Source organism: Schistocerca cancellata, chromosome 1 (assembly GCF_023864275.1).
Source record: "Schistocerca cancellata isolate TAMUIC-IGC-003103 chromosome 1, iqSchCanc2.1, whole genome shotgun sequence".
Lineage (NCBI taxonomy): Eukaryota > Metazoa > Arthropoda > Insecta > Orthoptera > Acrididae > Schistocerca > Schistocerca cancellata.
The window spans coordinates 836,434,840-836,456,908 of record NC_064626.1 but is presented as its reverse complement, the minus strand read 5'-3'; the positions used below and the strand labels follow the sequence as shown (position 1 = coordinate 836,456,908).

The window sequence follows — 22,069 nt, the reverse complement described above, 5'->3', positions numbered from 1 at the left end:
TAGCTAACGAGTTTGATCTGGCCCATCTCTTGCCCCATCAGGCTGCTCAGTTACGAGATTTTTGCACAGCTTTACCCAGCTCCTTAGTGATAACCTGGGTGTTACTAACATTGTTGATTGTCATATCCATCTGCCCAACATTATTCAGGTTAGGCAGTCTCCATACCGCCTCTCACCCCTTAAGATGAAATACTCAAGGCTAAGATATCTCAGATGCTCCAACAAGGAGTGATTAGATCTTCTACATCTGCTTATGCTTCCCCAATATTTCTTGTACCTAAAGATCAGGGGCATGATTTCAGACCTGTGACTGACTACCGCTGTTTCAATGCTAAAGTTGTCCTTGAATCAGTACCCCTAGATGATCTGCATAATTACTTTGCTTGGTTTGCCGGCACTAATTGGTTTACGGTCCTTGATTTGAATCAGCCCTATTATCAGATTCCGTTGGCTGAAGAATGTAAACATGTTATCGCATTTTGTACTGACTGGAACTTGTTTGAGTTCAACAGAGTTCCTTTTGGACTAGCAACTGGAGCGGCTGTGCTTACTCGTTTGTTGGATAATATCCTTGGTGACTTGAAGTTAGTCTGTGTGTATAATTATTTGGACAACTTGATTATCTATAGTCATACATTTGAGGATCATTTGAAGCATATTCAGCAAGTTCTTTTGAGATTACATGGAGCTGGGCTGACCGTTAAGCCTAGTAAGATGACACTAGCCAAGCAGCAGGTATCTTTCTTAGGTCATATAGTGTCGGGTCAGAGTATTCGCATTGACCAAGAGTGAACTAAAATCCTACGGGCTTTGCCTCCACCTACTGATAAGTGGGGAATTGCTAAATTCATAGGCATAGCAAATTATTTTAGGCATTTCTTTCCCAATTTTGCTCATTTGCAGCACCCTTAAACCAGTTACGCTGGAAGGGCACGCATTTTGAATGGGGACCCACCCAGGAGGCTGCCTTTGAGCATATTAAGGCAGTGATAGCCAATCCTCTGGTTCTTGGTGTACTCGATTTTAATAAAAGGTTTGTTGTTCAAACTGACTCTTCTAATGCTGGTATTTCAGCTGTTCTCCTCCAGGAGTTTGAGAGGAAGAGACAGTGATTAGCCTATGTGTCTCATCGGTTAACTGATGCCAAACTCAAGTACTCCATCTACGAGTGTGAGGATTTGGCCGTTTTATTTGCATTAGAGAAGTAACCACTTCTACCTTGAACATCGGGTTTTCCAATTAGAAACTGACAATCAGGCTTTGAGCTGGGTGTTGGCTAGGCTGTGTAAAACTGGTCAAATATCCAGGTGGGCAGTATGCATTTCAGTTTGAAGTTATTAAACACCTTGTGGATGTCGTCAGGCGGATGTTTGCCGAAACTACACCTAGTGAGAAAAACCAGCAGGTAGAGGGAGACAGTCTTAATTGTATGGTGTTGGGTGAAATTCACTGTGGTATTGATAGCAACGATGCCACAGCGTAGGTGCAAGTTCATAAGTTGGCACTATGAGACATTGACGACAGTGCCCTCTAGCTGCCGCTGTAGAGCTCTATGAGCATCACTCCAGATTCGGCCCATCTGCTCAAAAGCAGATGGCCTGGAAACATTGCTTCAACTTCAGAGGGTGTTGGCTTGCAATTGAGACTTTGTACTAGTTACCACGGGTCTAAGGCTTTGCTCATCTGTGCGAAGTTATGTAACCATTTATTAACTTGTTTATGTCTATAGTCAACATCTGTAATTTGACACTCGGTACCGATGTGTTTTCCCTCAGCTGCTCCTACTCGCTTCCTTCCTTCGGCCAACCTTTCAGTTTTCAGGAGCAGACACACACACCGCCTTCCAGGTGGGATACAAAAGCTGGCGACGAGGGTTCCCCCTTTCCTCTCCTATCATTTACTTTTTTGCTCGGTACTGCTTTAGCTTTTTTATGATATCCCCGTGAGACCATGTGGGTGTATCATTGTTTCCCCCAGTCACTGTAAGACTTTCATTTGTGTAAACCATGGCTTTGCCACAGGAACAGGATTCACTGTCCGATCTTGTACATTTTCAGGCTCAGCAAATGTTGCAGCTGCTTGCTGCCATAAATGGACTGGTCAGTGCCCGATCTTGTACATTTTCAGGCTCAGCAAATGTTGCAGCTGCTTGCTGCCATAAATGGACTGGTCAGTGGTCACACTACAAACTGCAACTACTACGGCGCCTCCGATGCCACCAACTGTACCGATGCCATCGCCGACAGCACCACCATTTCGTGCCCTCAATCCTGACATTGAATGCTAGCCAGAACATATCGCCCAGCTCGAAGCACACTTTGCAGCATACAACATACCAGGTACAGAGCGGCTTGCTTTTCTCATTGCCAACGCAGGTGTTGTGTTGTATTGTGTGCTCGTGAAATTGTTTCCCACCACCCACCCAGCAACTAAAACTTACAACGAAGTGATTGACGCTTTGAACTCCCACTTCCGTGATAGTGTAAATGTGGTAGCTGCATGCTACAAATTCTTTTGCCTCTGACGTGCCCCTACCTAGTCCAATAGATCTTGGTTAGTGGACCTTCAGGGACTAACTTCTGACTGTGACTTTAATTGCTCATGTGGATGCTCATATGTGGATATAATGATTAGAGACGCTATTGCGCAGAATGTGGTGGATCACTGCATCCGCGAGTGAATCCTCAAATTTAAAAACCCGTCTTTGCAGGAAGTGGTGGACCTGCTAGATAGACAAGATACATTAGACATGGCTACTTCCGCGTGTGACGTGACCCCGGGTGTGTGTACTGTTAGCATGGCACAACATGTGCCCTCCTGCCTGGCCCCAGCATGGCCAACCATGCAGCGCCACTTGCACGCATGTAAACAAAGTTCATGCCTGGCACCCATTAAGAAACTGAAATCTTGTCCAAACTACTTTTGTGCCCACCAACGGGACAGTTGCCCATCCCGTCAAGTACAGTGTTATTTTTGTAATATTAAAGGACATGTGCAAGCTGTGTGTGGTAAGAGAAACTCTAATTCACAACTTGTCTCCCGTTCGCATGACTTGCGTAGGCATCACCACAACAGAAACTGCCTTGCTCATGATTCACATCAGCCTCTGGATGTTAATGCCATTTATTTAAAGCCTTCTGCTTCACATGCTCCAACAGCTAGTCGTGTGGATCAAGTTTTGCCAGTCACTTCCTCTCGCATTTAGCGTGATGCGAGGTAACTTTTTGTGACTTTACACATTTGTGGACATTCTGTTCGCATGCAGCTGGACACTGGTGCGTCAGTTTCTTTACTCAACAAATCAACGTTTGACTTGCTTGGTTCGTCCCCGCTTTGTTATTCACATTCCACACTGAATGCATTTACTGGACAGGAAATCTCAGTGCTCGGCACGTGTAGTTTGCAAGCCACATATGGTGCAACAACGCCTACAGTGTCTTTCCATGTGCACCGCTCTAGTGATGCTACGAACATTTTTGGCATGGACGCATTTGAACATTTTGGCCCGCAATTCAGGACAATGTACTCTGCATCAACGCTAGTACCATGCAGACAGCATAGCCACACTATGCGATGATTTTGATGAACTCTTTTCTGATGGCCTTGGTTGTGCCACAGACTTTGCAGTGCATGTTGTAGTGAAAGACAACGCCATGCCTGTTTTCCGGCACGCATGCTCAGTACTGCATGCACTGCGTGATGCCTTAGCTACTGAGCTTCAGCATTTGCAAGACAGGGGTGTCATTGAACCTGTTTCTGCCTTGCCATGGGCTTCGCCTATAGTGTGTGTGAAAAAACCAAATGGTTATCTCCATATTTGTGCTGACTTTAAGTCTACAGTAAATCCACAGACAGTGGTAGCTACATTTCCCTTACCGCGTCCTGAAGGCATTTTTGATATGTTTGGTGCTGGAAAATTCTTTTCCACGATTGACTTGCGGGACTCATACTTTCAGATTCAGCTTTACAAACAGTCGCAGCGCTATTTTGTGATCAACACCCACCTTGGATTGTTCAAGTTACGCTGCCTTCCGTTCGGTTGTGCTTCGGCTCCTGCTATATTTCAGTCTTACTTGCAGCAGTTGTGTGCCACTGTGCCTGGTTGCTCAAATTATCTGGACGATATAGTTGTATCAGGTCACACCCCTGATGAACATTTGAAGAATTTGTGTGCCTTATTTACTGTACTTTTGCCGGCAGGACTAAGGTGTAACAGACACAAGTGCAAATTTTTTCAAACCGAGATTCAGTATTTCGGACATATGATTAACGAACAGGGTATCCACCCCACACCGTCACTTTTCAGTGCAGTTAGAGACTTGCCAGCACCCAAGAACTTGAATGAACTTCAGTCTTTGTTGGGCAAAATTACATATTATATTCGGTTTATACCAAATGCAGCGCAGATTGCAGTGCCTTTGCACTGCCTTCAGCGTAAGAATGTTCCTTTTTGTTTGGTCTGCGGAATGTGACGCTGTTTTCCACAAGCTCAAATCTGCTTTGTTGAGTGATAGCTGTTTGATTCCTTTTGATCACTCCAAACCAGTTGTTTTGGCTGCCGATGCATCTTCTCACAGCATCGGAGCGGTTCTCTCACACCGCATTAATTCTGTCGATCACTTTTGCATCTAAGTTGCTGAATTCTGCCCAGCAAAACTATTCTCAAATCGAGAAAGACACTTTAGCTATTGTATATGGAGTAACTAAGTTTCATGATATTTTGTACGGTCAAAAGTTCTATTTGGTCACCGACCATAAGCCTTTGACATCATTATTCCACCCGTCAAAGCCAGTTCCGGCCCGTACGGCACAAAAGTTGCAATGTTGGTCTTTGTTTTTGTCTAACTACAATTACGAAATTTTGTTTCAGCCTACTGCCTGGCATGGGAATGCTGATGCTTTGTCTCGTCTGCCTATCGGTCCTGACGAAGTCTTTAGTTCTTCCAAACTGTCCTCCATGTTTATTGATTTGCAAGATAAAGAATTAGCTGATGGTTTTCCATTGGATTTTCGTCACATTCCTTCCGCGGCAGCCACCGACGCTTCTTTGCAGATTCTTTTGCAGTATATTCGTACTCAATGGCCCTAATTTGCTACACAGATTCGTGATCCACTTGTTTGACATTACTTTGCGCGCAATGTCACAACTTGTCTGTACACCACAGTGTTATCTTGTTACGAACTGACGATCAGTCTCGTGTGGTTGTACCTAGTTCATTGCAGTTGGAAATTCTCTGCTTGCTGCATGCTGGTCATTGGGGTATAGTGCGGACGAAGCAATTAGCGTGTCATCACTGCACTTGGGTCGGCATTGATAAACAAATTGAGAATTTGCTTGCTAATTGTTGCTCTTGCTGCCGTCACGCCGCCACCGCCGTTGCCCATGGAGGTCGTTGCTCTGCCTCCTCATCTGAGCATACCCAGTGGCGGTGCGTGGCCTGGGCAGGTTTTCCACGGGGCATTTTCCTCGCCCCCTCGCAAGCAATTCGGGGTCACAAGTGGACAGTGCGCCACGGCAGTTCCGCTGTCTGCCTCCTCAGCTGCACCACCCCTCGGCCCCTCTACCCGCCATTGGAAGCCATACTCAATGAAGGTGCGCCATTTCAGGGGGGAGGGCTGTGGTATCGATAGCAACGATGCCACGGTGTAGGTGCAAGTTCATAAGTTGGCACTACAAGACACCGACAACATCTCCCTCTAGCCGGCACTGTGGAGCTCTACGAGCGTTGCTCCGAATTCAACCCATCTGATCAAGAACGGACGGCCTGGAAACATCGCTTCAATTTCAGAGAGTGTTGGCTTGCAATTGAGACTCTGTACTACTTACAATGGGTCTAAGGCTTCGCTCATCTGTGCAAAGTTATGGTACCATTTATTAACTTGTTTTTGCTTATAGTAAACATCTATGATTTGACACGCAGTACCGTGTTTTACCTCAGCTGCTCCTACTCGCTTCCTTCCTTCAGCCAACCTTTCAGTTTTCAGGAGCAGACCCATGCGCTGCCTTCCAGGCAGGATACAAAATTCCCCTCTTGTCTGAAGATGTGGCTCAGCATCAGGATTAGGACCCTGTTTGAGCCCCCATTAAGCAACGTGTGTTGGCAGGCGAGATGTCGGATGGGTATGTTGTTAAGAGTGGTATTCTCTGTAAGAGAGTGGGCGAAGCTAACAAGGGAACATCCCCATCGCACCCCCCTCAGATTTAGTTATAAGTTGGCACATTGGATAGGTCTTGAAAAACTGAACACAGATCGATCGAGAAAACAGCAAGAAGTTGTGTGGAACTATGAAAAAATAAGCAAAATATACAAACTGGGTCGTCCACGCGTAACATAGGCAATATTAAGGGCAATGTGAGGCGAGGAGCGCCGTGGTCCCGTGGTTAGCATGAACAGCTGCGGAACGAGAGGTCCTTGGTTCAAATCTGCCCTCCACTGAAAATTTTGCTTTCTTTATTTTCGCAAAGTTATGATCTGTCCGTTCGTTCATTGACGTCTCTGTTCACTGTAATAAGTTTAGTGTCTGTGTTTTGCGACCGCACCGCAAAACCGTGTGATTAATTGACGAAAGGACGTGCCCCTCCAATGGAAACCGAAAACATTTGATCGCAAGGTCATAGGTCAACCGATTCCTCCACAGGAAAACACGTCTGATATATTCTATAAGACACTGGTGATGGCATGTGCTCCACATGACAGGAATATGTTGTCGACCCACCTAACTAGTACACTTGGCGAATGGGTGAAAAGTTTCTTCTACCTTGCCCGATTTAGGTTTTCTTGTGGATGTAATAATCACTCCAAAAAAAGTGATGAAAACATAAGAGTTTTTCACATAAACTGAAAGTAAAAAGTTAAAATTTTCGGTCGAGGGAAGATTTTAACCAAGGACCTCTCATTCCGCAGCTGTTCACGCTAACCACGGGACCACGGAGCTCCTCGCATTACAGTGCTCTTAATATTGCCTATCTTACGCATGGACGACCCAGTTTGTATATTTTGCTTATTTTTTCATAGTTCCACACAACTTCTTCCTGTTTTCTCGATCGATCTGTGTTCAGTTTTTTAAGGCCTATCCACTGTGCCAACTTATAACTAAATCTGAGGGGGGTGCGATGGGGATGTTCCCTTTAGAGCAGTGCAAGATCTGTTTGCCTGTAACTTTGGTGCACCCGGTTTTTCGTTATTTTCATGATTTATTGGTGGGTGGCCATTTGGGTACTGAGCAGGATGTGAGAGAGATGATATCCCAATGCCACCTGTGTAATGTAGCCAAACCCAAGAATGCTCTTCAGCAGGGTTTGTTGAGTTCTGAACGAGAGTACTGTCCTATGCACAAGCTCTACATTGATTATTTAGGACCGTTACTTTGTACTAAGAAGGGTCATCAATATGTACTAGTTATTATCGATGCATTCTCCAGATTTACTTGGCTCCTCCCGAGTCGTAACATTACCGCTGCCATCACTATTTATCATTTAACTAATGTCTTCAGTGTTTTTGGCCCACCCAAGCAGCTTGTTAGCGATAATGATCCTGCTTTTCATTTGTCTCCTTTCAAGGCCTTCTGTTTTCAGTACAGTGTCAGGTATATCACAACGACCCTGTATTATCCCCAGGGGTCCTTTGCGGAGAGAGTTAACTGAAATCTCAAGTCCGTGTTGACTATTTATCATCAGAAAACCCCTAGTAAATGGGACTCAAGTCTTCCCTGGCTTAGCTTCACCTTTAATACCACCAGTCACAAAGCCTTGCGAGCTACGCCTGCCTCCTTCATCCTTTCCTATCCAGTTAATTCCCCTCTTTCAAACTTGTGGGGAATTCAAGATCTTATTCCAGCCGATATTAGTCCTCATGTTATCAAGGAAAACTGGAACCAGGCCAGGTGTAATATTCTCAGAGCAAATAATAAACAAGCTGAGTGTTATAATCATAATCAAGAAACCTTTCAGGGCAGGCCAGGGGATCAAGTTTATGTCCGCAGTTTCCCAGGGAGGCAGGTGCGTGGCTGGAATCTTAGTAAATTTACTCCTCTTTTCTGGGCCTTGCACTATCGTGCGTATTTTAGGCCCGGTAAATCTGTTGGTCAAGGAGAATAATTCAGGTAAGCAGTATTGGGTTCACCTTAGCCAAGTTGAGTTCAGGTAACTCAGGGGTTGAATCATCCCCTCCCTGTGTTAAGTTTGAGGGGGGGAGATTGAGCCATGGCTGTCTCATGCTATGCGTTGGATTAAACCTTGGTTGCTATTCTGTGTTTAGTCACCCACAGTTATCGTGATTATGCTGTTATCTTCTCTTGCCGTAGGTGGCAGGAGCGGTGTGTATCGATATCTGCACCTTGGACTATCTTTGGCCTGGCGCTTATAGTTTCCGGCTGGGCTGTGAGCAGTCAGTTTGTCAGTTGGCGTGGAGCAGCCGGGCCTGCTGGCGACCTCTATGTGGTGTCGAAATGTGTGGTGCTGCTCCCATTGCTACGAGGTTCGTGGCTCACTGATCCTGGACATGAAAGGTGGGTTTTCACTTAATCTACCGGCAAGTCACGACTGTTCACATTGTGTTGTTTGGAGTTTGTTATCGGCTGTTGGGATATTCCTGTGAGCAACAACGTGCGTTTTCAAGTTGGCAAATTTTTGCCACCCTCCAGTGGAGTTTAACTGTACTTGGTTATTTGAATTGAAGTGCACCAGTTGAATCTTCTGCCTTGTGGCCATTAAAGTTCCAGTTACCTGTTGTGTATGGGTCCATTGATTGTGTGTCAGTTGAGTTGTCATCGGATCAGCAATGGTTGGGCCAATTGCCTGTCTCACCTTGAGTGAGCGTTAGTGTTTGAATTCCAGGCTGACCCTCAGAACTTCTGAGTGCCCTTGGGTGTACTGGCTTTTCTTTTTTGTTCTTGTTGTTTGTACTTGTATGGACTCTAGCGAATTTTTAGATTAAGGTTGTTTTGCCCTTAAGGCATCAGATGGTTTGGGCCTTCAGCCTTCAGCCCCCTCCCCCCACAAATTTAAGAAATTTATTAGTTGTATTATGCTTTGTAAAATCACAAAATTACATTGGAATTTTTTATATTCCTTGTTTGATGATAGTTACCTATTAAAATACATTCAGTAATGAGTTTTAAAAAAATATTGTGGTAGTAAGCAGGTTAACTGAAAACAAGTGGTGTGAATCATGATAGTGTTATGGTGCTGTGGTCACACTCATAATTTTCCCCAGCGTGTGAACCTTCAGGTAAAGTCTGGTGCCGGGGGGCTAGCACTGCGGCCGCAGCAACATCAAAAGGATTGGAGCACAAGCACCTGGAACCCTCCGCATTGCATTGCCTTGATGCTTTGAGACATTATGACGCTGCTCTGTATAAAGCCCAACCTGCTGTCACAGTCATTCAGTGTGGATAGTTTCATTCAGTGCATGCTGCAGACTTGTTTAGTGAAAATCTTCACATGTTGATGATCCTTCACTTCCTCGGAATCAAAGTACACCAAAGAAGTATGAAAACAATGAAGCCAGCTCACTGCACACTTTCAAAACCCCAAAGGAATATTACAAAGCTATGTACATTGAAGTTTGTGAAACGGTGCAATCTTGCATTACTGAGAGGTTTGCTTCAACTGGACTCACACAGGTCACTGCGGTTGAAAAAGAGTTGCTTTTAGTGAACAGAGATGAAACACATTTGGAAAAATCAACTAAGTTTTTCAAAAATGACCTAGACATTGAAAGACTGTGCTTACACTTGAATATGTTAACCGATATCGCTAATAAAAATAAAAAGCAACTGGTCTTAAAAAACATGTGTGATGTACAAAAGTACATTACACAAGAGCATGCAGTTGGAGAAATGTTATCTGAAGTAGTGAAGTGCATTAATCTTCTTCAAGTAGTTCCAATCATGCCAGCAACAGCAGAATGGTCATTTAGTGCTCTTAGACGTCTGAAGTCATATCTCTGATCAACAATGGAACAGAAGCAATTGAACAACTTGGCTGTTCTTCATGCCCACTGAGATGTTTTGGATGAATTGGACATCTGACAAGTCATCAACGACTTCATATTCAGTAATCCAGTCAGACGGTCGACATTTGCACATTTCTAAAGAAACTCTAGCCCTAATAATGGCATTTACAGCAATATTGAAAATCTTTATAAAATAGATAATTAAATACATACATAATGTTGAATTTTCAGTTTCAAAATATTAGTACTATTTTAGTTTTGTATTACTATGTTACTATACTACTGTATTAGTTATTTTCAAATACTTAAGTATTTTTAGGGTGCAAGACCCAATTAAAACCCAGTATTAACATACTTTTTGACTAAAAGTATTAGGCGTACTGTATTAACTTTATTAAAGTGTTAACTCTGAGATATTGTTTTTATTTAATGAACCCTGAACCTTATTCAAAGTAAGCTTAAATTAGCTATTTTACTTATTAATCAAAGTGCTATTACTGTGCAACAGCAATATTTAATGTTTTATTCTTTTAATGATTGTTTAGGATATATTGAAATAATTTCAGTTTTTTCAGAGCTATATATTCACTGCTCTGTAATAGTCTATAAGCATGATTATTACTGTAAGTTAAATTAGCTTTTTATAAAATACTGTGTGTGTTTATGTTTTGTATCTTCTTTCAAAGTCAAAACATGCGTCAGGCTTGTCGAGTTCCCCGGAGTGTCGACTTATCGAGGGTCCAGTTTTTGGGGTTCTAATGTTGATCATATAACTCTAAAATGCTTCAAAAAAACTCTAAAACTCACTATTTTTCATCTATAATTTAGAAAATTTCCTGGGGCAAGACGCCCAGTATGGGCCTCTCAATATTTTTTGTAAGTTGGCACCCCTGACATAGAATATCCAAACATACTTGCAACTCTTCTGGCAGCAGTCTCTGTAGGGCACTGGAGGAAGAAAGTTTTTCAAGCGATTGGTAAAATGTGCAAGTCATTCTTGTTTCCCGCAAAGTTCATCAAACATGTGCACACCACTGTAGGATTGACATCAATCTGTTGTACAATTTTTAAGCACATTTTATGCTTACTTATTATGACCTTCCTGGACTAAAAAATTTTCTCGGTGGGGATCACTAGGATTTTGTATCAGTCACTTTGATCAGGGAAACAAGGAAAACTCTAAATGACCAGATGAGGAGTTGAACCCAGCTTCTCTGTAATGTGGGTCCAGTGCCTTAACTACTGCAGCACCTTACTTCATATTTCTGAGCTACGTTGGAAGAGGAGTGAATGTTTGAGGAGGATATAGTAGAGGTTTAGGTACACCACTGGTAGAGCAGAGTGTTGATGAACCACCAAGAAATGTATGGCAGGGGGGATTCCAATTGTACCACTAATAGTTTTCTTCCCTTTCCATTCATGATGGTATTTAGGAATAATGGTTGCTTAAATGGCTCTGTGTGATAAATAAGTTGAATCTAGTCTCTGCAGTCCCTGTGGGAGTGATACCTAAGCAAGGGGTTATAGTACATTCCTAGATTCCTCACTTAATGCTGGTTCTTGAAACTTGCTAAGTAGGCTTTCCTGGCATAGTTGGTGTCTTGTCTTCAAGCCTGATATTCTCTCATATATCCCTTCAAACAGACTGTGAAGATAAAATTAGAGGGATTTGAGCTTATACAGGGGCTTACTAGCAGTTGTTCTTCCCATGCATGCTTCATGACTCATAACAGGAAAGATAGAAAATTGTCAGTGGTATGCGAAGTACCCTGAACCATACACTGTAAGATGGCTTTCAGAATTCAGATATAGATTGTAAATAACAATGAAATACATTGTAACTTTAAACAGAATTACTTCCTGGAACACTTTAGTATGGAGAATCACACAGACAGAAAATTTCAATTATTCCCCTTTATTTTGAGTTAACAAAATTAAGAGCTGAAATAATGCGCTATACAGTGGAAAAAGATTTCACACTCGCAACTCAAAATCTATATCGAGATTCGAACATCAATCATTCACAGAAGAAGTGTTTCTAAGGACCATAAGATTGATGATACATTAAATGCTAATGAGAACACCTTGTGCGACAGATAAGGCACATCAAATTAAGAGTAAAGAATGTTCAGGAAAAGGTGACTTGTCAAAAAATATTTACAAGAAGAAAATCATCAAGGGCTACTTAAACAATGAGTGAAGTTAACACTACAACTACTTCTAGAAATGTGCAATCAAAAAGTGCTAAGCTTTTATTCATTTTATACATAAGGTTATTAAATTTATAGATGGTATTTAAAACAAGTCTATTGAAGATGTGTGCAGTCATTACGAGATGTATGTCGGTGGGTTTCCATCTAACTGTACCAGAAGTTCAGCGCAAGTTCCAGCATTATCATACTTAGTATATACTGAAATGAATCAGTATTGCAGTATTAGAGTAAAATCTGTAGCAAAGATAAGTAGTTAGTGTTTAATAAAATATGTATGTCGGTAGTGAGAAGCAGTTATATGATGTAGCCTGATGTCAATAACAGACTGGATCCAAAGATAAGAAAAAAGTGCCTTCACTCTAGCATCCGTGGTTTCCCATATGCATGTGGTACCTCTGAAAATCTTCAATGATTGCCTTGTCAGACATTGATGAAACATCGGTAAATGTTTTGTAGCTCTTGTTATGTCATAATGTGCAGAGTATATCCTGTTACCTCCAAAAATGTATAGACTCTATTGGGGGAACATGATGGTCACACAGTTCTTGAAAATGAGAGACAATACAACAACTGCAGATGAGTTACGAGAGTAACTGTAGTAGCCGATAAGCATATCATATTTAATCTTTGTAGTTAAACATGCTAGGTAGAAAATGGGTGTACAGTGTGAACTGCACAGTACCTTCAACGTAACCAAATCAAATACAATGAGCTTGTTTGAACTTAAGGATTATTTAACATGATATTAAAAAATCATCGGGGGGGGGGGGGGGGGGGGTGCACAAAGAATAGATTCGATACCATTCCTCATTTAGTAAATAGGCACATAAACAGGAACTACAATGGTGATTCAGCTACATTGTCCCTGTACTATAGCTCAACTGTGGTAAAGGGTTGTATTAGGTGAAACAGATAAGCTGAACATGTAACGAAGATCAGAGTTAAATGTCTCACCTTCAGGGAGTCATCAGAGGCAGAGCACAAACTAGGATTAGACAAATATGGGAACTGGAAGTTGGACACATTATTTCCAAAGGGTCTATCCTTACAGTTGCTTTGATCAAGCCAGGGAAACAAGGAAAACTCTAAATCTGTATGACCAGATGAGGAGTTGAACCCAGCTTCTCTGTAATGTGAGTCCAGTGCCTCAACTATTGCAGCACCTTCCTTCATATTTCTGAGCTACATAGTAAGAGGAGGGATTGTTTGAGGAGGATATAGTAGAGGTTTAGGTACACCACTGGTATAACAGAGTGTTGATGAAGATTCATTTACTTAGAAAGGAAATGGAGAGCTGCAGGGTGAAGTAGGATGAGATAGGAAGCTGGCAGAAAGGAGAGAGGAGGTGAAAAGTTTGGAGTGAGGGCACAGGGGTTGGACAGGGGATAGGGACTAACATAAACAGATGCTAGGTGGTTGAAGAAGTAGTTAGAGCCTCTGTTTCCACATCACAATTCAGAAGAGATGGTATTTGAGAGCAAGGATAGATCCCAATTGTACAGACTGTGAAGCACTTATTGAAATTGATCCTGTTGCACCTGGTGTCAAGGTTCTGCCACTGAGTGGTTTATCTTGTCCCTGTCCACAGTTCAGCAATGCTCATATATCTGGGGACTGGTGGCTGTTAGTAATTTATACAGTGTGTCCCAGGTATATGACAGCAAAGTTCATTTGAAGCAAAAAAGTTCATATGGACATATGCCCTGTTCCAAATGGTTTATGGGATAGAACACTTTTCATACACATTGATATTTTTTCATATTATTCAGTAGGCTGCCATTGTTTACAATGTACCACAGTAGTGTAGAGGACATCGAGACAAACAATTTGGTACAGCACACTTGTGGTCCATCAAACCAGGAAACTACTTCAAACTGGCCTACAGAAACTACCTAAGCTTGTGGTGGTACATGTTGCTATTCAAGGTAGCAACATGTCCTACTTTATTTCTACTGTGAAAGATGGTCACATAGAAACCATATTTGTAGGAGTAGTGGTAGAGGAAAGATCGCATAATGTGCATGCATTTTTTATTTTTGAGCAGTACAAAGTGCAAATGTAAGCACAGTACAGTCACAAGACGTGACAGAGGGCAAGTGTTTGAGGGGTGGGAAGGACTCATTTAAACTTTGACATCGCAACTAGCAGGTGCCATGGACACCAAAGAAAAAGAGATTGGGATGACAATTGCTGTTGTTCCAAAGAGGAAACAAAAGAAGATTGTACAGAATTGCTTAATTACTTACTTACTGCTTGACTACGGGATACTAACAATATGTTTCTCAATTACTTTGGTTATCATGAGCTTAAATGTGAATTTTAATTGATATGATGAAAATGTTATGGGGATTCTTAAATCTAGAAGGATCCTGAAAAGGAGTAGTTACATGATTTCATAGCTAGTGGGTAGCAAATATAATCTTCCATTATCACAGCAATTTTTTGAAGATGGTGAAGAAGTCTGATATAACTATGAGTGGCACTGCATAGCAAGACCACGACATCAAGGAGTGACAGGAGTGCAGAAAGAGAAGATTTAAAGGTAAAAGTAGTTATGAATGTACAACTGACAGGGCACATTCATGGAATTGGTACCTCAGTTAAGTACTCTCCAGCAGTGAATACCAGTGGTAACATTCAAAGCTACAGCGCATGCACATAATGTGAGATTTTCAATATCCTATTACTTGTAGTATGACATGTTTTCAATAGAGACTGCAGTTTTTCAGTTATTCAAGAAAAATGTGCAAAAGTGACATTATATGTGTTCTATCTCAGAAACCATTTCAAACAGTATATATGTCCATATGAAGCTTTTTGCTTCAAGTGAATGTTCCTGTTATACCCTTGAATATTGACCATTCCTCCTGGGATGCCCTGTACATAAACAGCTAAGCAGAAGCTGCAGCAGAGCCAGTGTATAATGCAGCTTCCTTCACAAATAGGAAAGATAAGGAACGGCAAGGAGTGGGTACAGGCAAGGAGTGGGTACAGGCATATTGCATCAGATGATACTCAATCTGGTGCTGGCAGGGGTAACTGCATGTTTGCTCTACATGGTGAGAAGGGAGCAAGATATCTAAAAGTAGTGGGGGTTGGCAAAACTGAAAAGAGAGAAACCACGGAGAAAACAGAGTGAGTGAGAGACATACACACTATGTGAAAAAGATGTGAAGCTCAGAGAAGACATGGTCAGATGTCAATGTAACATTGTACAGGTACACACCATCAACACGTACATAAATGATTAGAGATGCAGTTCTCTGTGACATGTAGAATGGTCACCAGAGTGAATTAGTGGTGTTCAGACCGGGTAGGGTACATAAGGAGTGGTAGGGTACATAAAGAGCATGAAAGCTTCAAACATTGAGTTATCATTGTGAAAGAGATCAAGATGATGCATACACATGCAAGACAGCATTATTAACAGGCAACAGATTTTGAAAAGGGTCTCAGTGTTGGTCTTCACATGGTCAAATGGTCGAATTGTGCAGTATTCAGATTTGTGGGCCATTTTGATCTGAGAGTGGCCTGCTGTTGGACTGCATTGGAATGTAATACTCATTGTCAAGACCTTGGTCAACCATATTTAACCAGCAAAAGGGATGATGCTGTATTGTGCACCAAGCACATTGTGAACACTTTGCACCAATGGCTGCCATCCAAGAACAAGTAGAGGACTTCCTGCATTGGTCTGTATCATTCCACGCAATTGGTCATAGACTATCAGCAACCAGACTAGGGAATTAATGGCATTGCATTGTGTTCAGCAATGGACCATAGCTCTGCATGACCCCAGGTGACCATCACCAGTGAGAACGGCGGCAACCTGGGGAGAGGCCCCATTCTTCTGATGCTTTGGATAGTTAGAGTGGTGTTACTCCTGGCATCATTGTGTGGAGAGCCATTGTGTGTTCTGGTCATGGGAACTCTGATGGCACTTTGGTATGTCACAGACATTGTGCAGGACAGTGCTCATCTAGTCATGGCACATGTATGTATCTATAAACGGTTCATGTTATCTTGAGGTACCACCATAGCCAGGAGGAATCCCAGATCTGTCCCTGATAGAACTTGCTTGGGACCAGCTTGGACATTAGCTCTGCCCCAGGGCCAGTATAACAAGGATCAGTTAAAACAGTTGTGGCAAGCTTGCCTCAGAAAAATATACAATGACTTTATGACAACCTTCTCAACTGAATCAGTGCAAGCACCCAGGCCAAGAGGGGTGTAACATCTTACTAATAAGTGTGTTCATATTATAAAGTGCTTTGTATACATGACATGAATTTGTAATGAATGAAATAATATTATACACTTTCAACCCATGAAATTTCATTCTGTTTCCTTCTCTACTTCTGGGTGAGTCAATTTTTTTTTATATAAACTGAATTACAGTTAAATACCAGAATGACAATGTAGAAAAAGACAGATTGCTACTTAACGTAAAGAAGACACATCAAGTTGCAGACAGGTGCAGTTAAAAGACACTTACATACAGCTTTCGGCCACAGCCTTCACCAGTAAAAGAGAGTCCCACATCATTCACACACACAAGCACACCTCACGCACACATGACTGTCAACTCCCGCACCTCTTGCCAGAATGCAACATGGAATGCAAACAACAATCTGGAGGGGGCAGAAAGGGGAAAGGGATAGTAGTGTATGGGTGGGGAGAGAGAGACAAATGCTGTCGGTAGAGTGTGCAGGGACTAGAATGCCAACAGACACAGCATCAGGAGGTTAGGGGGCAGGGAGGTGTGGGAGAAAAGGAGCAAAAAAGGAGACCAGTGGGGGAAAGATGGGTGGATGCACTGGCAGAGGGCTGCAAATAAACAGGGTGGGAGATGAGAATGAGATGATAAGACAGAGGGGGTTGAAGCTGTTGGGTGGCAGATGTGGGAACATGTTACCAAAGGTTGAGGCTGGGATAATTACAAGAGTGGAGAATGTGTTGTAAGGATAACTCCCATCTGTGCAGTTCAGGAGAGCTGGTGGTGGAGGGTAGAATCCAAATGGCTCAGACAGTGAAGCAACCTTTGAAATTAAGTGTGTTGTGTTCAGCTGCATGTTGTGCCACAATGTGGTCTACTTTGCTCTTGGCCACAGTTTGGTAGTGGCCGTTCATCCTAGTGGACAGCTGCTTGGTAGTTGTACCAATATATAAAGCTATGCAATGATTGCAGCAGAGCTGGTAAATGACATGGCTACTTTCAGAAGTGGCTCGGTCCATGTTGGGGTAAGATAAACCTGTGACAGGACTGGAATAGGAAGTGCTGGATGGGTGGGTTGTGCAGGTTTTACACCAGGGTCTTCAACAGGAATATGACCCTTATGGTAAGGGGTTAGGATTGGTTGGTTGGTTTGGGGAAGGAGACCAGACAGCGTGGTCATCGGTCTCATCGGATTAGGGAAGGATGGGGAAGGAAGGTGGCCGTGCCCTTTCAGAGGAACCATCCCGGCATTTGCCTGGAGTGATTTAGGGAAATCACTGTTGGGATTGGAAGTGGCAATGGGATGGACTAGGATTTTGTGGATGTTGGATGGGTGACAAAACATAAGTTTAGAAGGGGTAGAAGTATCGCAGGTAGGATGGTCCTTATTTCAGGGCAGAATGATATTGTCCCACATCCTGTTTCTCAAATGTTGCCAAAACCATGGAATCCCCCCAAACGGCCTAACAGTGAAGATTCCTTTCTCTGGATCCCACCCCTCCTTTCACAGTGACCTACACCTTTTCAGATTCCGCCAGTTCCTGGACCTCACAATACCTGGTTGAGGGGTGCAGAACATCAAACTCCAGAAATTTCATATAATTAGCTATTTGTAATGTAACTAGATCATTTTGCACCAGTTATAAGAATTTCACGTATGGGATTCCTGTACCTTTTACTGTCTAATATTAATGTAATCCTTTCATTAGTGTATTATTCAGGCTGCTCATACACAAAGACCCCTTTTTCAGAATTGTTTATAAAATATTTGCATATAATACTACAGGACTTACCTCTTTATCGCATAGAGTGACAGCTCAGTACAGTTTTAAATGCCTGCCACATTTGTTTCACTTCTGACTGCATCAGCACACACATTTTTGTCATGGAATCCTCTTTGATTCATGCTACCACACCACATTACGATTTTTAACTCCAACAGTTGTGTGACATCTGCTCACATTTGGACCTTATTTTCATCTTTCTGAAAAGTCCATGATTGCTTCTGCAATTATGCATTGTCTTTCATCCAATTTTGTAGTGACACAGTTGTTCATATTGCCCATTATTAAAGATATTTCTGTTTAAATCTTACACTGAACATTGACAATTTCATATATTTGATTTATTATTTACGGTTTGTGAGATGAAAATCATGAATGAGCGCATCACTTGTCTAAATGAGCTAGAAGACTGTATCTAATTTGGTTATTTAGTACTTCCAGTCTTCTATGATAAATGTTGATCTTAAAGTTTTTCCTGTGGCACATAAAAATCAGGTATCATCATAAGCAAGTAGTCACTTAATAGATCGGTCACTTAACTTCATATTTATTCATACACAAAAGTGAGTGATTTTTCAAAAGTGAAGATTCCTTTACATCTCTACTATCCTCATGAGATACCGACCTGCGAACTTGGCTTCATTCTCTGTCTAAGATGCTTTTGAAGTTGTCCTTCAGGTACCTTCTGAATTTATCCTGATGAGACCATTTGGACTCTGGTACTGTCCAACCACCAAGCAAAAGTCTTTGGATATGATGGGTATTGAACCTGGGTCTGCATTAAAGCCATCAGATACATTGACTATTTATCTACAGACTGTCAAGTTTACTGAATCTTAGTGGCAATAAGACATGCTATGAATTGATTAAAGAGATCTGTTGATAGTGATTCAACTCCTGAAAAAGAGCTGTTTGGAGGCTGGAATAATCTTTGGTGGTGGCCAATGGATTGAAATTCATCTCCCCAATGCATCCCTGACATGATCTACAGAATTCAGATCTGGGGGTACCGACAGGCAGCTCACACCATGGATTTCTCACAGGTAAACCTGTGAGAAATTCACTACAAGAGCAGCTCAATGTTGTCTAGTATCACAGTACATCAAGAGGAAGTCTGGATGACCTAAACCTTTTAAAATCCATTTATTTTAATTGTATTTTGAGCACAAATGCTCTATCAATGTTCTTGTAGAATGTAAATTCTTCACAATTAAAGTGTTGAGTTGTCAAAAGGCACACACATAAGGAGGAAAACTTGTTGGCTTTCAGATTTTCTCCTGGCACATGCTGGAGGTGACATGAATGGGGGGAGAGGGAACAGGATGGGTGGAAGGGAAAAATGTTGGATGGAGGATGCACAACACTGGGTTATCTGAGATTGAGGCCAAGATGATTATGGGGACAGAGGATGTATTGTAAGGTTAACTACCATCTATGTAGTCATGAATTCCTAGCCAGCAAACTGGCTACCTTCCTCTGTGCCACTAGCAACCCCCCCTCCCCTCCTCTCCCTACACCCATCCAACCCAACACTGCTCCCATCGCAACCAGTCCATCTACCACAAAAGAGCATTGGCACAGCCAATCTAGGTGGCACCATACAGGGGTATAAGTGTGCGTTTGTGTATTTTTTTTATGGTACTCTAACTTGTCAAAGTATAAAATCCAAAATCTAGCAAGTTCTCTTCCTTTTTGTGTGAGCCTATCAGCAACTAAATGCTTCCTAAAGTATTCAAATTCTGTCTCATTGTAAGAACATCCTTGGATGAATACATACATGTCATGTACTTCCAGAACCCCATCTCTGATTATTGAAAGTATATCTCTGTTGCTTATCCAACATGATTTCTTCTCATATCAGGGCCGCATGATGAGAAATTTGACCTCTTTTTCACAACTTCTGTGATTTCATTGGGTGTCTGTCTCTTTTCTCACAAATGTATGACAATCATTCTGCAAACTGAAGTGGAATTCACCTCAATTGATGTATAGACTCTGTGGAAAATGTAAATATGAGTAGCCAGACAAGGAGTCGAAATACAATCTCCCTGCATCTGAGTCCAGTGCCTTAACCACTACATCACCTTGTTCGGTGATCTGAATCAAGACATCTGAGGATTGTATCCCATAAAACAGTATGTAAGTATTACCTTTAGGATATTCAGTTGACAACTGTATGTAAACTCTTCTCACAATGAAAGTACACGAGTCATTTCCAGTCTAATATTCTGTTTTTTATTTTCAAAAAGCATACCAATTCAATCCAATGAGTCCTACTTTCTTACATACAGAAATTCCACTTTGTGGAGAAAGCTCATCAATTATAATTCCTACTTTCCTATAGAGATTTCACTTTGAGGAGAAAGCTCATCAATTACAACTATGTTTTGCTCCTGAATGTTGATATAGTTTGACAGATGCTTTAATCACATAATATAGGAATGAATATGCAGCGCGTAAGATTTGGCTATTTGTTATGAAAAAGTGTTACAGCCACAACTGATTAGTATTAGTTTTACAGGAACATGTCTACTCAAACTATTAGTTCAGCTGAGGTGGTTGAAATGAATAAGACATGTGTTATACAGATAGCATAAGAGTAATTAAACCCTTAATGCCGTGCACTGTAGTTTTTCATGGTATGTTATTGTTATACATGTATGTAAGCAGACTGTTGGCAAATTAAAGAGATGGTAGGGTAAAATATGTATGAATTTTATGACCACCAGAACTCATTTTCCTGTGCAGTGCCTAGTTGATATAATCAATTGAAGTATGGCACGTTTGTTTATTTTTCCCAGTAAAGTTTATTGCTATTATTTGGTATGCATTACCAACTGAAATATGATGGTTATTTTAATACAGTGTGTAAATTACAGAAATTTAGTTCCTTTTCTATTTTACTTTAATTTTGCATATGTCTTACACAACATATTGGCCATTTAGTTCTCGTTCCATAAATAATATTTTGTTTTTGTGCGACTATTGTTTTCACGATGCTCATATGATCTGCAGAAAGCATAGGAGTTTGGATTTTTGTTTGTTTTGACGTATCTGGAGGCTTTGTAATATAAACCGCTGGAATCCTCTATTTTGCAATACACGTTTTTTTAATTTATGATGCATTGTTACATATTGTGTTTTGTTACTCAATTAATGGGATGCCGGGACACATCTGGAATCATTAGTACTGCTTTAATGTACAATTTCAGTTTATAGTATCAACCTTATTTACTGCGATAGTTCTGTACTCTGAAATGGGACCGAAAATATAACAACAAAGAATGAATTGTATTCTGTACGTTTATGACTAAATGATAAGAAAAGAACAATTTGTAGTAAGAGCAACGAAATCTTGCGCTATCTCAACCACGCAGCTCTTTTCCATACAGCATTAAAAAAAGTCTCCTGGTTTGCAGTAAACATTAGCTGTCAGCAGCTAATCGTAAGCCCTGCAGTCGTCTCATTTTATTTGCTTTTTCTTTCTGTTGTTACTTCGTGTTCATGGAAATTAGTTCTGCATGCACACACTACATCCACCTTTTTACTTACAGATTTCAATAATTAAAACAATACAAAATTAATTTTCTCTAAATGGTGATAGCTACATCATCACCAACACCACAACTGAGCTGCGCAGAGTGCGCAGTACTTTCAAATTGCCAATATTTTCATTTTTGCTCCCAATGAGTAAAATCTACAGATATATTACTACTAACATCTGAGAGTGTCGCATCCTCTTTGGAAAAGTTCGTTTAGGTTGATGTCGATAATGTAGGAATGTCGTAGAATTTCGATCTCACAGGATCCTGTGAAGACTAAAAACAGGTTGCTTCATAGTACATGTCAACGGACAGTCACGGTACGTGAAAGTCGGGTGATTTTACACTGGACATCTCG

General features: G+C 41.5%; 1 protein-coding gene across 3 annotated transcripts in view; it reads right to left on the bottom strand.

Moving 5' to 3' along the window:
• The window catches only part of LOC126188773 (F-box/LRR-repeat protein 2-like), a 45,261-nt gene extending 23,418 nt beyond the window's left edge, over positions 1–21,843 (bottom strand). Inside the window, exons 1-3 of one of the 3 annotated variants that reach the window (XM_049930388.1) lie at positions 21,722–21,843; positions 18,795–18,944; positions 18,179–18,369 (exon numbers count right to left, since the gene is read on the bottom strand). The gene's annotated coding sequence lies outside the window, so the exon portion shown is untranslated. The remainder of the gene's footprint in view (positions 1–18,178; positions 18,370–18,794; positions 18,945–21,721) is intronic. The other 2 variants (XM_049930403.1, XM_049930396.1) reach the window with 2 other exon arrangements.
• Positions 21,844–22,069: the final 226 nt, after the last annotated feature.